This window comes from Schistocerca piceifrons, chromosome 2 (assembly GCF_021461385.2).
Source record: "Schistocerca piceifrons isolate TAMUIC-IGC-003096 chromosome 2, iqSchPice1.1, whole genome shotgun sequence".
Classification (NCBI taxonomy): Eukaryota; Metazoa; Arthropoda; class Insecta; order Orthoptera; family Acrididae; genus Schistocerca; species Schistocerca piceifrons.
In genome coordinates, this window is record NC_060139.1 from 716,945,622 (window position 1) to 716,962,052 (window position 16,431).

The 16,431-nt window shown below is 41.6% G+C and overlaps 1 protein-coding gene across 1 annotated transcript in view; it reads right to left on the reverse strand.

Moving 5' to 3' along the window:
* The window catches only part of LOC124777888 (cubilin-like), a 1,273,816-nt gene extending 1,257,962 nt beyond the window's left edge, over positions 1–15,854 (reverse strand). Inside the window, exon 1 of the mRNA XM_047253433.1 lies at positions 15,793–15,854. The gene's annotated coding sequence lies outside the window, so the exon portion shown is untranslated. The remainder of the gene's footprint in view (positions 1–15,792) is intronic.
* Positions 15,855–16,431: the final 577 nt, after the last annotated feature.

Consider the following 16,431-nt stretch of genomic DNA (forward strand, 5'->3'; position numbering starts at 1 on the left):
TCTGCAAGGATTCAGCTGACTAATGAAGAACCTTCCTTGCGATGACACACTACTGAAATCTATATCTTGAAATGTTCCTGCTTTCTTGCGTGATATCGAGATGAAGTTTCTTACTCATATCATTTATAGTGCACATATACTATTTTGCACAGGCCTTAGTTCCGAAAATTTCTTCAAATTTCTACACTGAGTTTCCACCTGCATTAGTGGGAGACGTTGAGCTAGAAAACACTTCTGAAATCATATTTCCCATTAATTTAGTCTGCTAGACAGCCTTTGATTCCCACGCCGCAGCAGTAACTGTTTTACAGTTTTTTTCGTTAGTGTTAAAGTGATGTAGTGCTACTTTTCATTAATAACCAAAACTCGTTACCGACGAAGGAAAGGAGCCGTTTTTATTGGTTGTGTGGCCGCATTAGATATTATTCCGCAAACTCCGTAAGCCATACCTCGCCAAGCTATACTGGACAAGTCAGTCTTCCCTAGCGTGCGGAACAAAATCCAAAGTGTAAGTTGTTTTCAATGGGAAAACAAACGAACACAGAGTAAGGAATAAATGTATAGTCACGGAAGTGTCTCGAAATCGACGGTTCATGACAGATTAATATTACGTTGTAAGAGAAATGTAGAAATAGAGAAGTGCACAGGCTGCATGTAAATTAACTAAACGTAGATGTAGAATCAGGCAGTCTGAGGGCGAGAGGCTCAACGTACTGCTGAGGCTCTCGCCCTCGAATAGCAAGTATTAGTAGACCAGGCGGATGCTGTCTAGAAGCAATAGGCTTAACGTCTTTCTGAGGTGCTCCCTCACGGACAGCATCGGTGGTGGTGTATAAATTTACTCTTTTCTAGTTTACTAATTTTTTTTACCTCCTTAATACATAAATTGTTAGTTTTACTTATATCCGTTTCCTAATTACTTTTAAGTTTACAAATATTTAAAGCTGCAAGATGGTTAAACTTTGCCAAAATAAGAAGAAATCAAATACGTTTCATATGCTGTAAATGTACAGTTTAATATTGTGAAAACACGAACTTCCTTAGTAGCTAGATGGCAAGTCATTTTTAAATGGCAGCACTAAAATAAAATAAAATAAATAAAATTTTCAATGAGACTTTTTTCCTGTGTTGTCATTTCGTGCCCCTCTCCCAATAAGGTTGGGCGTAGTCCATCAATGGCTGTTCGGCATAAATATTTAGAACATGAAATATGTTACTTCTTGCTAAAAGAGGTTAGAATGCTCTCTTAGATTTAAAATGCATGCGGCTCATGTGTTTCAAATAAATTCAAATAGGGTGATTTTGTTGAAAAATTATTTTAAAATATTGATGAAATGAGTAGATTTTACGATTATAAAGATGAACCTGTTTGACCATTCTTACTATTACGAAGTATTCATAATTACAAAGCAATGGGGCTAGCATTGATTTCGAGTGTGAATGTGGAATGGTTGTAGATGTGGGTGTGGAAAATGAGACCAATAAATCCTAGACCAATGCTTTGGTTCGGTGATGAATGTAGACTAGCAATAGATCACAAAAATGCAGCAAGACTGAGATTGCTATAGAGTGAAACAAGAAGAAATTTGGATATATATAAAGAATTAAGATTTAATGCCCATAGGACACGTCAGAAAAAGAAAAGGAATGGCTGAAAACAAAATTATAGGAGATAGAATAGCCAAAGGAACTGAACGAAACTAGAAAATTCTATCATCCAATAGAAAAGATGTCAAGCAGTTTCCAACACAAAATGCGTATAAAAATAGAAATGGTAAGGCACTCAGAGAGGAGCAAAAAATATTTCAGCGACAGACAGAATATTCTGAAGTTGTGCTTAATTCCAACTCAACCCAGGTATCAAGAGACCCACTGGAACAGGAGAAGAATAGATGCGCGGGAGAAGATGAAAGGGAATGAGCAAAAAGAGAAACAATGGAGGAGCTGGAATCGGTGATAGATAAAATGAAAGTATCAGAACTCATAAAATTAGGTGGACATCTTCTAATACGTGGAATACATGCACTAATAAATAACATATGGGAAAACTAAATTATGCCTGAAGATTGGAAAGCTTGAATAACATGTCCTATATATAAGAAAGGAGTAAAGTTAGCTTGTGAAAACTGTAGAGGCATAATTTTGTTGAATACTGCCTACAAGATTTTTCTGAGGTCCTGGATGAAAGGATGAAGAAGTAGGCTGAAAATGTCCTCGGACAACACGAAAAAATAGAGGCACTTCTGATCAAATGTTTGTTATTAAACAAGACATGGAGCAATTTATGAATACGACATAGATATCCATTTATTCTTTGTTGATTTTAAATAAGCTCTTAATAGTGTTAACAGGCCAGCATTGTACAAAATACTAAAAGAATTGGTCATTTGTACCAAGCTAAGAAGGTTAGTTTTCAATTAAGGACATAAAATCAGAAGTAAAGGTGAATAACGAAATGACTAAGAGCATTAAATTTGCAGATGGAGTGAAACAGGGTAATGGTCTCTCTGCAGTCCCGTTTAACCTACCGCTGCATAGTCTGATACAAAAAGTAGACAAGAGAGGAACATTAATGGTGATATCCAATGCCGGTCGTTGTGGCCGTGCGGTTCTAGGTGCTACAGTCTGCAACCGCTACGGTCGCAGGTTCAAATCCTGCCTCGGGTATGGATGTGTGTGATGTCCTTAGGTTAGTTAGGTTTAAGTAGTTCTAAGTTCTAGGGAACTGATGACAGCAGCAGTTAAGTCCCATAGTGCTCAGAGCCATTTGAGCCATTTGAAATCCAATCAGATATGTGCATATGCTGATGACATTGCAATTGTGGCACGAGATGCAAACACACTTAAAGCAATGTACGAAGTCGCCTGAAGTGGCCGAGCGGTTCTAGGCGCTAAAGTGTGGAACCGCGCGACCGCTACGGTCGTAGGTTCGAATCCTGCCTCGGGCATAGATGTGTGTGATGTCCCTAGGTTAGTTAGGTTTAAGTAGTTCTAAGTTCTAGGGGACTGTTGACCTCAAAAGTTAAGTCCCATAGTGCTCAGAGCCAATGTACGAAATAATGGAAGCAGAGTGACCAGGAAATTGAATTTACTGTAAATAGAAATAAGACCAAATACATGGTAATGTCCATTTCTAAGGTTAGAAGAACACTAAATGACCTGAAGGGGTCTAATAAATGTTTTAAAGCTGTCATCTCCTTCCATTATTTAGGTGTTCTCTTAATCGAGGATAATAATATTTCCTTGTGCGATCAGTTGTTACATATGAGTCAGAAACGTGGACGATGGCAGAAGCAGATATGAGCAACCTAAGGTCATTCAAAAGGAAAATCCTGCAAAAAAAACTTACGGGCCGTTGAGATAGGCGGAGGGTTGGAGAGTAAGGTACAACCAAGAAATTCAAGAGCTTATTCGAGGGAAAGATATAGTGAAATTTGTTAGATCTCAAATATGCGCCGGTTAGGACATGTGGAGAGGATGACTGATGATAGGATTCACAAATGAAGGGTGGATTGTATTTTACCAGAAGAAAGGGCCGACCAAGAGCTAGGTGGCTGGAGAAGATGAAGGGGGCTCTGGCCAAGATGGATATGCGAGGATGGATGAGAACAGCTGAGAACAGAGGTGTATTGAGGAAGTTTGTTGAGGAGACCAATGTCCATGAAGGGCTGTAGCGCCAAAGAAGAAGAAGACGAAGAAGAATGTAATGAGCAATAGACAGAATCAGCTTTAAAAGTATGGAATGACGCTACAAATTAACCCCCTTCCGTCAACCAATATTTGTTCGTTGTAGCATTTCTGTTTGACGCAACTTAAGCGATGTATGTGTTAGTCGTCTGTAACTGTCTCGTGTAGGCGACTACAGTAAGCAGCTGTTTGGCGTAGAGTTTGGTGTGTAGTTGATGAGGACGAAAGGGAAAGGAGAACAGTGAGATCTGATGCCGGCTCGCAGTCTACTCTTCTCATATAGCACCATGGGGGCTGCTGACTGTGGTGTCCCAAGCCCAAAGACCAATCGCCACCAACAGCGTCATATGTGCTCACTCCATGTGACAAAGCAGTGCATTGTGAATTAATACAGGACACTGTGACTTAATCTAATCTGACGTCAACACCTCTGCTACTCCTTGCAGCTTCAGAGCTGGATACCTTGGATTCCAGTATGCCTTCTAAGCTAAGGGGCATAGTGTCAAGACAGTGGATGCAAAAGCGAGAGGAATGGGGCTATCCGTGGTTTCCCTACATCAGACAGAACGAATGCATGGGAGCCTCTTGGAAAAAGAATGTGGCTGGCTTCCTTCACCGTGCTTGTCGGATCATAGCTTGTGCCTCGTTTCTGATAATCTTACCTCGATGTGACGATAAATCCTTATCTTGCTGATTTGCTTCTTTCTTTAGAGTGTGCTTCCAGCCTCGACTATAGAACCGCATTCCGCCAACGATATATCAGCCAAAGTGGAGGAGAAGACTGCAGTTAATAAAACACAGTTCACAATCAACATTAGACAGGCGGTAGTCGAGATCTTCCTGAGGACAACATTAAAGACCAATTCAGATACCTTGAAGAATCGATAGCTCCAAGCATTGGCAGAGACACCAAGCTGGAAACCATTCACACACGCCTTCCCCCTTCATTAGAACATAGATTAGTCTGAATCTCCCTCACTTAAACTTTGACGCTACATACTGTAGTTACACTCTTCATGGTGTGTTCTGATGCTCACTTTCAACTCTGCATACCTTCTGCAGTCTACACCCACTTTCTCCTGTTTGCTATAGTCAAGCCTTAGTTCGCTCTAAAAAATTTACTCCCCACCCGCAATTCGCTCCATCACCAAACTGACGACCCTTTATTGTATCAGGGTGTGCCCTATCAACCAACTCCTTCTGTTAGCCAAGCTGTGTCAAAACTTTCATTTATGCGATTAGATTCAGTACGTATTCATCAGGTATCTTATCTTCTACTCACTATTCGGCATTCTTCTGAAGCATCATCTTTCAAAACGTTATAATTATTCTCTTCTTGTCTGAACTGTTTATCTCTTCAGTACAAGGATACTTTCGGGACAAATATTTTCACAAGAGACTCTCTAACACTAAAATTTATATTGTTGTTAACAAATTTTTCTTAAAAAAACGCTTTTCTTTGCTGTTGTCAGTAAACTGTTTATACGTTTGTCATCGTCAGTTACTTTGTTGCCTCAATAGGCAGACTCATCGTCTACTTTTAGTGTCTTATTTCCTAACTAATTTCCCAATTCCATTCTACTGAGCTTCCAAGTCCTCAGCCGCCTCTGACCGAATTACAATTTCATCGACAAACCTCAAAGTTTTTGTTTCTTCTGCTTGAACTTTAATTCGCTTTCCAGATCTCTCCTTGGTTCCATTTACTGCTTGCTCAATGTACGGTATGAGTATGAAGAAACAAACACGGAAAACAGGAAGTGAAAACTCGATATATTCGGAGAAACATTAAGTAAATTGAAACTGTCCTCCAACCAAAGGATGATTTGAACACAGAAATGCTTTATTAGGCCTTGTTCTATGGGAGGTGGTATCTGCCTTCCTCCGACCTTTAAACTGTCCTACCCAGCCTGTTATAGTAGGAACTATGGGTCGATTTGGTATTTTTCACGTTAACTAAACATTTCCAGAGCTGAACGAAGCAATTAGCGACAGAAAAGGTTTTTTAAATGACTGGCGGATCTAAATCCACACTTTGTATACCTAGTCAGGCACTTTACCCACGCAGACTCTGAACCAACTAATGGCGGATTTACGGGCAGAAATTGTGAGGCTAGACAGTGAACATCACAACAATCGTAAGAAATGTCGAACACAGATTCAAGACTAACAGTCAAGAGACTCAAAGCAAGAATCTTAAACACTATTTCAATGGAAAAGCCAAGAACACGAAGTAAACAGAAACAACTGAGAACTATGACAACTTTTTTGTTGAAATAATGAGCAACCAGTCGCACACAAGAAACTTTATTACCTTTACAGGTTTCAAACAACTACCACCCTTCTTCAGAAGGTTATAACTATTGCCTTATTTGCGAGTGTCAAAAGTAGTATGTATGGATCATATTGCTGTGGTCCTTACTAGTGACACATTCCTTGTAAAGACTAATGTAGTTGTAGATCTTGAGAGTCTACAACCACATTAATTTTAATAAGGAATGTATCGATAGTAAGGACCACAGCAATATGCTCTATACAACTTATTTTTGACACTCGCGAATAATATGACAGTTATAACCTTCTGAAGAAGGGTTGTAGGTGCCTGAAACCGGTAAAGGAAATATAATTTCTTTTGTGCAACTGGTTCCTGATTTTTTGAACAAATAGAAATATAGTTGCTGGCGACGGATAAAATACTAATTATGACAATGTATAGAAAATACGAGTAACATGTAAGACACTGCGTTCTGGTGAATGTGTGAAATTATGATAAAGGAATGATGAAATTCATAAAAGGATAAGGAAGAAATCTCGCAGGAGTTAAACACTTGATACCTTACGTAAAACCCAAGAAAATTACAAGTTAACAAATCAAGTACATAAAATATATAAACCAAATCTTGCGCGAAGATTCTATTCGTTACACGATAGTCTACGGTGAACAACTGAAATCTGATTAAAAAATTGTAGTTTGCCTACGTATGCTTTAATTGTGGAATCCAAACAACTAATATTTGTTCGAGAGAAGCTTACATTTCTTCTTAGTAATGTAAGTGAACAGATAGCATCTGAAGGACCCGAGCAGTGCACTTTTGATCTCTCGTATGCAAAGTCTGGATCATCATCACATAGTCATTGTGACGGCTGCAGGATGGGCAGAAACAGTTTACGAGTCGGCAGCTAATGTCGTGACATCGATGATGTCCTACTGTGAATAAAAGAGAGGGCAGTCACTGGAGAGTTACAGCGGCGCCCACGGGGAGTAACTGGAGGAGTGTGTGTGTGTGTGTGTGTGTGTGTGTGTGTCTGTCTGTCTGTACGTATGTGTGTGCGTTTTACGTTATGTTTACAAGAGAACTATTTAGTGAAGGAGCAAACACCATATTTGTAAAATGTCACTCTGGTGTAATATGAAAGTTATTTCACTGTTACTGCACTTTTCATGAATGAGCGGGTGATGTGGTTCAGCAGTTAAGGCACCGTATGTGCACTCTGAATGAGTAGGGCTTAAACGCCCCTCATAACATTCACATTTAGGTCTTCCCGTGGTTTCTGCAAATCGCTTAACGCAAATACTGGAATGATTACCGTGAAAACAACTGGACAAATTATTTCCCCAACCTTCTCCAACCAGAGCATGCACTTTGTTTCTTATGATGTCGCCTCTGACAGCACGTTAAGCCATAATTTTCCTTTTTCCTTTTGTTCGATAAACGAGAGTTCGTAATCTCATTCGTTTCAAACAGTGATTATTATATTAAATTTGTTTATAATCAGGAACTTTAATTAAATAAACAGTAAATTGTAAACGGAAAGAATTCAAAGAGTATTCAAAACATTTCTCACGTGCTTAACAAACGTTTAAAAGCTCCACCAGGCGTGAGGGTAATATGAAATACAGTAACTCCACACTTACATAATTCTGTCTACTCAGCAAACAAGTAGCTGCCAAATAAGCCATTACTGTATTGTCGTCGGAGTACATCCGTGCGAAGGACAGGCAAACCTTGCCGCCAGTAATGTGAAAAGAAGCAACTGGCATTTTCATTAGTACCTCTCAAATGGATATATAAGAGGACGTGATGAAAAGTATTGCCCCCGAATTTTTATGTGAAAATTCTTAAAGCTTGTTTAAGTAAAACAAAAGTTAGTAACATTCTACATATCTGTTCTTCATTTCCACGTATTTGCAGCCCTCTGTAGCTAAAGGGCTCCGAATTGTAGCATGTAACATGGACGAGTGTAACGTAACTATGTCGTTGCGTGAGAAACAGCGTACTGTAATCGAGTTCCGAATCCAAAGAGATCGTCCACACACCTCTCCAACAGCATGTCAGTGCCAGACCACACACGACATCTGCTACAGCCTAACGCCTTGAGATCACTGTCATCGATCATTCTCCAAACTGTGCTGATTTGGTCCCATCCGACTTTCATCTGTTTCCAAAACTTAAACAATACCTTAGAGGATTTCACTTTGATAATGATGAAGAGGTGCAAGCAGAGGTGAGGTTATGGCTCCGTCAACAAAGTTGAACACTCTCCAGTGACGGTATCAACAAGTTGGTTTCTCGTTGGGAGTCACCCTCGACTTTGTTGAGGAACAAATATGTAGACATGAAGAATAAAGGTTTATAATGTTGATAACGTTTGTTTTATTTTTAAAAGCCTTAAGAGTTTCGCGTAAAAAATTCGGAGGCACTACTTTTCAGCACGCTCTCGTAGAACTGTATCGACATGTTTTCAAAATTACAAATGACGCATTATATTTCAAGGTCTCTCTGTTTTCGACGGAAAAAGGAATAACTTGCACAAAGGCAGTAGTCGTGAAGTTCTTTTGTCATTTATCTGGGAACGCGCAATCCATAACAACTGTTTTGTTTACTGTCTTCTGTGCTTTATTATCTGTTCATATAGCTGTGAAAAGTTGCGCTAACAGCTGTAACGATGAAATTTATGGTGTGGTGCACGTGACTGTTGTGTCTGTGGGCGGAGAAACGACGAGACCAAGCTTTGCTGTATGCGGCTTTCCTGTATGGGTCATCTCAATTATATGACACTTCTTCGATCTAAGTTTCAGATACGTCTTGAGCCGCATATAAATGTAATCCACATGTTTGATGTCAGCACATTGTCAGTCTACAGCCTGCAGTGTATGACAGTCACAATCGGAGTAAGCGCAAAGAGAATCACGTTAGCAAAGCTCGGGTGCTGCAGAGGCGTGCAGCTGGCTCAGCGTACAAAGGCAGTCAGAAGCGCCACTGCTCTAAGATGCAAGACAGTGGCAGGCGGCTGACCAGTCTCCGAGTCGTCCCGAGAGGACGCTAAAACCATGAACGAAAGTACAACTTTGATAAACGTATCGCACGTAGACTGAATGTGACATTTCTTATCTCTAGTTGAAGGTAGGCTTAGTATGATTTCATTTCATTACTTTCTCTTGCTATAAATAATACTAAGGTAGTTAACTGAGCAATGATGCGTTCTGTACACATTGACAATGTTTGTGTGAAATGGCCAGCTATAAACGCACCCGAGGACGGGTTTACATTTGCTAAATATTTTAAAAAATTCAATAATCTTTCTTTTCCTATCATGGAACGCTGAAGAAATCTGTAACTCTGATGCTTTAACTGGCTAATAAAACGGGAAAAGAAGGTCTAGCCGTCTTTGTCTTCGTAGGGACTGGCTAAAAATGTACAGATAGTTACGCGAATATGACTTTCACATATTCATTGCTCAAGTCAAGTTAAAAAGCTCTTACCTAATGTAGCCTTGTGAGGGTTCTACACAAACTTAATTATCTATATGGATAATAATAAAAATTTCGTGTGGCCCAGTGCCCCGGTGCAAGCCTTTCTATTGAACGCCACTTCAGCGTGTCGGCAACCCACCCAAGTCATCCAACCACGGGAAGGGGACCTACAGTTTAAAGTGGAATCCGAACCACGTATCGTTTTTGGTGATTCCTCACATCGTTGAGAGGTGAAGGCTAGATTAAAATGATGAAAAATCTACGATCCAACCGAGAGTCGCTCCATGACCTCTTGCCTTACAGGCACGCGTTTCAACGCTAGACCGCCAGGCCCTACAAGTACGCGGATAGTTCACGTACAGGTTTTAATGAGTGGGTTACACAGCACAAAAATATATGATATAAGTGGTCATATCTTTTGGCTACATTGACTTACATGCTTAAATTTCTTACACTGCCAAGGAACCTTAGCTCTCAATGTTTAACATTAATTTCAACTTGGTACCTTATATTGTCCCTGAGAAAAAGTAGCCTTAACAAGCGGACAACAAATGAAAAAAAAATGTTTATGTGACGTAATTACAAATTAAGAGTGTTCGGATTTTTTCCTGTACTTGTACTGTGAAACCTTGCTTCTTGACAAATTTAGTGATTCTAGATCAACGGGAAGTACTCTATAAGTTGTGGTGAATGAGTTTGCGAGTATCAAAATATGTGACATAAATGGCTGTATCTTTTGGTTGTATTGATTTAGAAGTTGAAATTTGTTACACTTTAGTGTTTGAGATTAATTTCGATTCCTCCACCCGTTCCTGACAAAAAGGAGGCTTAACGCTCGCGTTTCTGGAGAAAAGTTGCCATAACTGACGGACAAACAGACGAACTACAAAGTGATCCTACAAGGGCCCTGTTTTTACCGATTGAGGTACAGAAAATTGTATTTTCTCCTAAGAGGCAGCGGACAAAATTCTTACATGTCGCCTTTTCACTTATGGAATGAAGAAGGTAGAGTGCTGACGGAAAAATACAGAATGTCTCACGCAAAAAAAAAAAAAAAAGAAATGCTGACAGCAGCTTCTATCCTCAGTACAACATCAGTTTATATCATTTACACTGAATCTGACAGTAGCTTTTTTAACATTAGTTGTTAAAGAAAACTTATTACAGATCAAAATAAATAATACTTCTCTGATTGTATATCTGGAACCTAGAAATAATTGTACTGCCTTTGCTGGTTGTCAGGCTATAAACAATTTCAATTACAGTTTTAGACGTTCAAAATATATATCTGACAAAAGATGCATGTATGTCATAATATTTTGAGCAACTGCTACTTTTCGAGTATACTGTGTGTGATGTTAAGTACGAAGAGGGCAGAGATAAGATTAATGAGTCCAACATCAGCCACACGACGACAAGACCCATCCAAGGAAAAGGCACTGAAGAGATCCAAAAGAAATCAGTAAAACAAGGGCAGCTTTTACGTCATTGTATGGAGCTCCACAAAAAGGAAGAAGGACCTTAATCAAGCACAAACGTTTATCCTTCAGGCCTCAGATCGCTGAAAAATGCAGGAAACTGTGCAAAATGAACATGACAATATCAGTAAGGAATTTGGTATGCTTCCAGTAAGGAAAACAATAAACAAACATAAACAAATTAAAAGCAAAGTTCTGCGACTGCTGAAGGTATATTTTCTGATGCATATCCTGAATTCCAATCCTTTAGGTAGAAACTCTATGAGAAGACTAAGTATATGGTGGTAAAACGGAAATAGGTTATATGAGCTCAAACTTCACAAAGCACAACAAAAAGAGGAAGCAAACTTTGTTTAACTTTATTTGCACAAATCTCAATACTGAAAGTTTCATGTAAATTGTACATCGGAAACTCATGACAATACACAATTCTTCGTACATCGTTTTCCCTTCAGAGCAGTCTATACCATCACTGGAGCCGTTTCCTCCTAGAATACCCTATACAAAAATGCTCATTGTCGGAGTGACTGGGTTTTCAATACGTTAGGGCCACCGTAAATAAACCCTTCGATCGTTCAAAATTGAACTGAAAATGGTTTGCAGCTGCAATAGCCATGTCCTATTATACAGCAGCATTGACGGGTTTTGAACCCATTAACATTGAGGGTAGTAAACAGCCTCCTGCAGAATTTAAAGAGTTCAAGTCTTTGTTTAGCAACAGTAAAAATATTGAAACATTGTGTACATTTTTACTTCGTAATACATAAACGGATGATGCTACTACTACGTCAGAAATAAATGGCACAAAAAATAGTTTCTAATGAACTTTAGTCTTCGTAAACGGTGGATAAAAATAAAAGTGCATTTAGGTGTGGCACACTCGAGTGCGGGGCACAGGTATCCATTTTTAGTTGTTTATCCTGTTAACTGATTTTTGGTGCACAAGGACATAGCAGACAGTAACTATCATCGTCAAAGACGACATTATAGCTGGCGGGTTTCAAAACTCGCATTTACAGCACAGTTTTAGAGACAATCTAATTTGCGTCTCTTTGTGCACTCTAAATTCCCTACACCATGTACGTCCAGTAACTGCCTTGCTTCAGCGTTTTCTGCAACGGCTCTGTTGTGCTACTGACGCTGACTTTTGCTGTGCTAGACATCAGCATACATCGTCTTCTCAAACGCTGTTCACCACTGTGCTCGGTCTTTGATGACGACAGTCAGTTATCGGCTGACGATGGGCATGGAAGTCGAAAACTAGTTAAAATGGTAAAGAAACATTGCAGAAGATTCAGGGGGAAGGCTAATACAATAAGAGGCAACCACTATAAACAAGCGAGGAAATGCTTTCCGGTATTGAAAGTGCTAATGGGCACATTAAAGATGAATAAAGCCACCATTCAATTTTAACAAAGCAATAAATGTCCATGTGAGTTTGCAAAGTGCATAGAAATCAATGATGGCACTAGTGGACGCTATAAAACAAGTAACAGACTTTCAGTTTTTTTATTTTTTACGACTCAGTCACATGTTCATTTCGCAGTGCCGTAGTTAAGTTCATCCAGCTACTGCTAAGCTTCAGACTGTCAATAGAAAGAAGAAGAAACAAATAATAATTACAGAGCCTATAAAATCGTTCTATAATGATTATTTGGCCTCCGTATTTATCCACTGGCAGTCTAATGGCAAGTACTAGCTGCTCGAAACCACTTACGTCATTGTGAAATGCTTATATCGTAGTGTTATAAAATATTAAAAATAAAACAACATAATCAATCAATTATCTAATCTCCATGTACAGTATGTCATTTTTTCCAATATTTTTTACTGTCAGGTACACCATTGCAGTTGTTGATAGAATCAGACAGCTGTATGATGGAAACTTAGACAAATGAACACGTGACTGTCTGATGTTTCCCGTTCAGAATGGTTCACACTATCGCTTCGCCCGATGCCTCAAACGCTCAGTACGCAAATTTAGATTATTCTTAAACATGTTTGGCCTTCGAATGTCAGTCAACCAAATTCTAAACGTAATGCTCGAACCCAACATGTTCTAAAGACAATGTTCTAACTTATTTAGACAAGATTTTTCGCTGTAGCATATACAACACACATTTTTTTTTAATTTGTAAGACACGTAAAAAATAACGGCACAATCAAAACTCGTGCTGGAGGTAAGTTCATAGCCCGTGCCGTCTCTAATGACGCCATCTTCGACGGAACGTTTAATCGTAATGTTCCTCTCTGCGCGATTGCAACTCTTCGAGACAACGCCGCTGTCCTAAACGGGAAAAGATTTTTGTAGCTGCTTTTATATTGCCTTGCGGCAGCTAATGATCTAACATGGGACAGACTCTACAACAATCCTTTGCTCGAAACGACATCATCACAGCGATGTAGCGATAGAAATACTGTTAGAAACATAAAAATGTTATGTCTCCTTTGAAAAGTATGAGTCTACTGCTTAAGGCTCTGCAGTTCACAGTGATGCGCTATTCACAGCCTATCGTTTTATATGGATGGTGCGTAAGGCATCGAAACCGGTCTTATGTTAATAAAACCACTTTGCGATCGTGACAAAAAAGATTACATTACTAATCCTTTGGCTGTTCAAAGTTGTACTGAAAGTGGTGAACGTTCCAGTCCTGTACCGTTACACACGCGTCTTGATGGAATGCATTTAGCGATGAGAGGGAAGCCTTTTATTTTTTTCTGTGCAGTTTTCCCGGGCGCGGACGAGTGCAGCTGTGTGGTGTAGCTTTGCTGAGAGTGTGCAGGCAGACAGAGAGACAGGTGTGGGTGCGGGTCTGGGGTTGCGGGTCACGCAGCGACCGCGCCCTCACTGCTCGAGCCCCGTGCTGCCGCCGTCGCCGCCGCTGCTGCTGCTGCGGCTTACGTCACCTCCATATCGATTCTTAATTGACACACTTGCCACACGACGAATTTCGCCACCGTACGGCTCCGTTGATCGCGATAAAACTTCTCCTCCATCCCCACCGTCATCTCCGTCAACCAGGAAGCGCCTAATGGTCTATATGTGTACTGCCTGCAAAGGCGTTACCACTCGCAACCTACAACCCGTGGAGCAGCTAGTGACAAGTGTTTACGTGACCATCACTTCACCTCGAAACAGCGATAGAAATTTTGTTCTAATGAACCAACCATTCACAACTGTTATGCCAAAATTCCTCCCTGTTCCGTGCGAAGCGCGCCCAGGGGCAATCCACATATCGTAGAATAGTGGCGTCGAATTCGGAACGGCCTGAGATGACAGCTGGCATTACCGGTCGTGGGAGGTCTTACAAGTATCATAAATGTTTGTTAACTGATTTCGTGTGACGAGCAATGCAGTCTCGGCTCTCAGAAAGTGCAAGGAGCGCCGAGTACCCTGCACGGAAATAACTTTGCGCTCGCCGCAAGCCAAGGACGCGTTTGAACACACTGCGGCGCTCAACTTGGTGGGGCCCCGTCGATACTCTGGTAATTCCAGCCGTTCTCAAAGAGTGGCGCTGCGCGTGCTTTCGCACATTGCAGGAGAAGCTTGGCTCAGCACGAGTGGAAGCCCATCGTGGTGTGGAATAACGCATTTTAGAAGGGAAATAACACTTTCTTTCTTTCTGTAGCGACTCCTACGCCTCTCCTTACGTCCAGCAACACTGTAGCTCATTCGTTGTTAGTTGTTCATGGTTGTAAGTAAGTCAGTTCTATGGGAATTATATTTGAAAAAGACTATGGCAGCAATGAATGACTGTTTAAGAGGTAATTACTCTATTTGTTCCCTGCTTGACTTCATTCGTGCCAAAACTGTAACTATGTCCTATACGTTTAGGTCAGTGTTCAACAACGTTCATTAAACTCGTAGCTAGCTTCACTCACCGTACCGTATTGGTAAATCTCTTCTTTACCACAGTCATTTCTTAAAAATTTTGCATTTGGTCTTTAACCAAAACTCTGGTGGTATGAGAATTCTACTGCATATCGACACATTCTGGTCAATGTTGTACATGTGAACATAATCACATTCATTTGGATCAAGTTCTGACTCAGTATAAATACACACTAACACACAGTAATGGCACGTCAGAACGATAGACACACCCCTCAAGCGTGACTCGAACATCTGACTTAGATGTAGGGTCATATAGGCCGTTTTCTACAGCGTTTGTACGCAGAGAAAACTATATAATGGTTGTACAGTGTTATATGTTACAGAAACGTATGCATCGCCTTGACCGGCTCACAGTATATATAGAGATGTTATCATTGAGGGATGCGGATCACAGAGGTATGTATGCAGTGGAGCGCTCTTCTCTGTGATAACACTACTCCCGTGTGGAACCTCAAACTCAAACAAGGTATCGCAGCGGATTTCGCTCATCGGGTAAGTAGGGTGTCAGCAAATACAATATTCCACTAATAACGCTGTTGTATCACACTGTAATACACCCTGCGACTTGGTTGAATCACAATATTTATCTCGTGATGTTATTAGTAGCAGATGCCGAGCAAAGATCTACACGGAGAGGGTCACTTTCCTGTCACGACACTTCGTTGCCCTAGTAAGAAAGGTGTCAGTAGAGATAATGTGTCTTCATTCGAACAAATATGTGGTGAGTGTAGAAGTTTTGGTAACAACAAGTGCTGTTTTGGGTGGATCTCGGGGTTTGCCACACGCCGGCCAAGTATTCACGATTCACTGGTGGCGGGAGGCGGGCGCGCACAGCACAGGTGAGCCGGCCAGGGCACGCCACGCAGCGCCGTCCCGTGCCGCTGCGGAGGTGCACGCGCGCCCGGCCACGCCCCGCCGGGGCAGAGGCGGCGGCGGCGGCCGGCGACGCATCGATCCCCGGCTGGGCGCGCTCAGCTCACCTCTGGAGTCCCGCTGGCGCTGCCGCCGGCCGGCCGGTCAGGAGCTGGCGCCTCGGCCGCAGCCGCAGGCTGGTGCGCCGCCGCCCGCGCGGGCTCGCATCACTCGCCGCCGCCGCCCGTGCCGCAGCCACCGCCTAGCGCAGCCCAGGCCGCCCGCCGCGACCCGCCGTGCCCACGACTGCCACTGACCGCGCCCCGCCGCCACTCGCCGCGCTCTGCGCCCGCACGCGGGCCCGCGTCCCGCCCGCCGCCGTTCGGCTGTCCTCGGCCGCCCTCGCCGGCGCTCGCGTCGGGCAGGGCGCGCCGCTGCCGCCGCTGGCGCACCTCTCGGCGGGACCCCGAAACTAGCGAGGGGCGCAGTCCGTGGGGCCTACTTCACAGAACAACAATAAATGAGAAGCGCAAGTCCCGTTTTAAGAGAAAGAAACACAGAGCGATAGCAGCGCTCCTAGTGACGAAGAGAAGAACTAAGGAAAACGAAACATTGCGGATTGCATCCTCTGTAAAGCATATACTAATTTTTTGCGTATTTAATTTTGCCAATACAAACTTCTGAACTTCAAATACTAACGCCATATGCTTTCAGTTCAAACCAGCAGTGAAAAAAGCTAGAATGAATAATATGTCCCAGCTTATAAG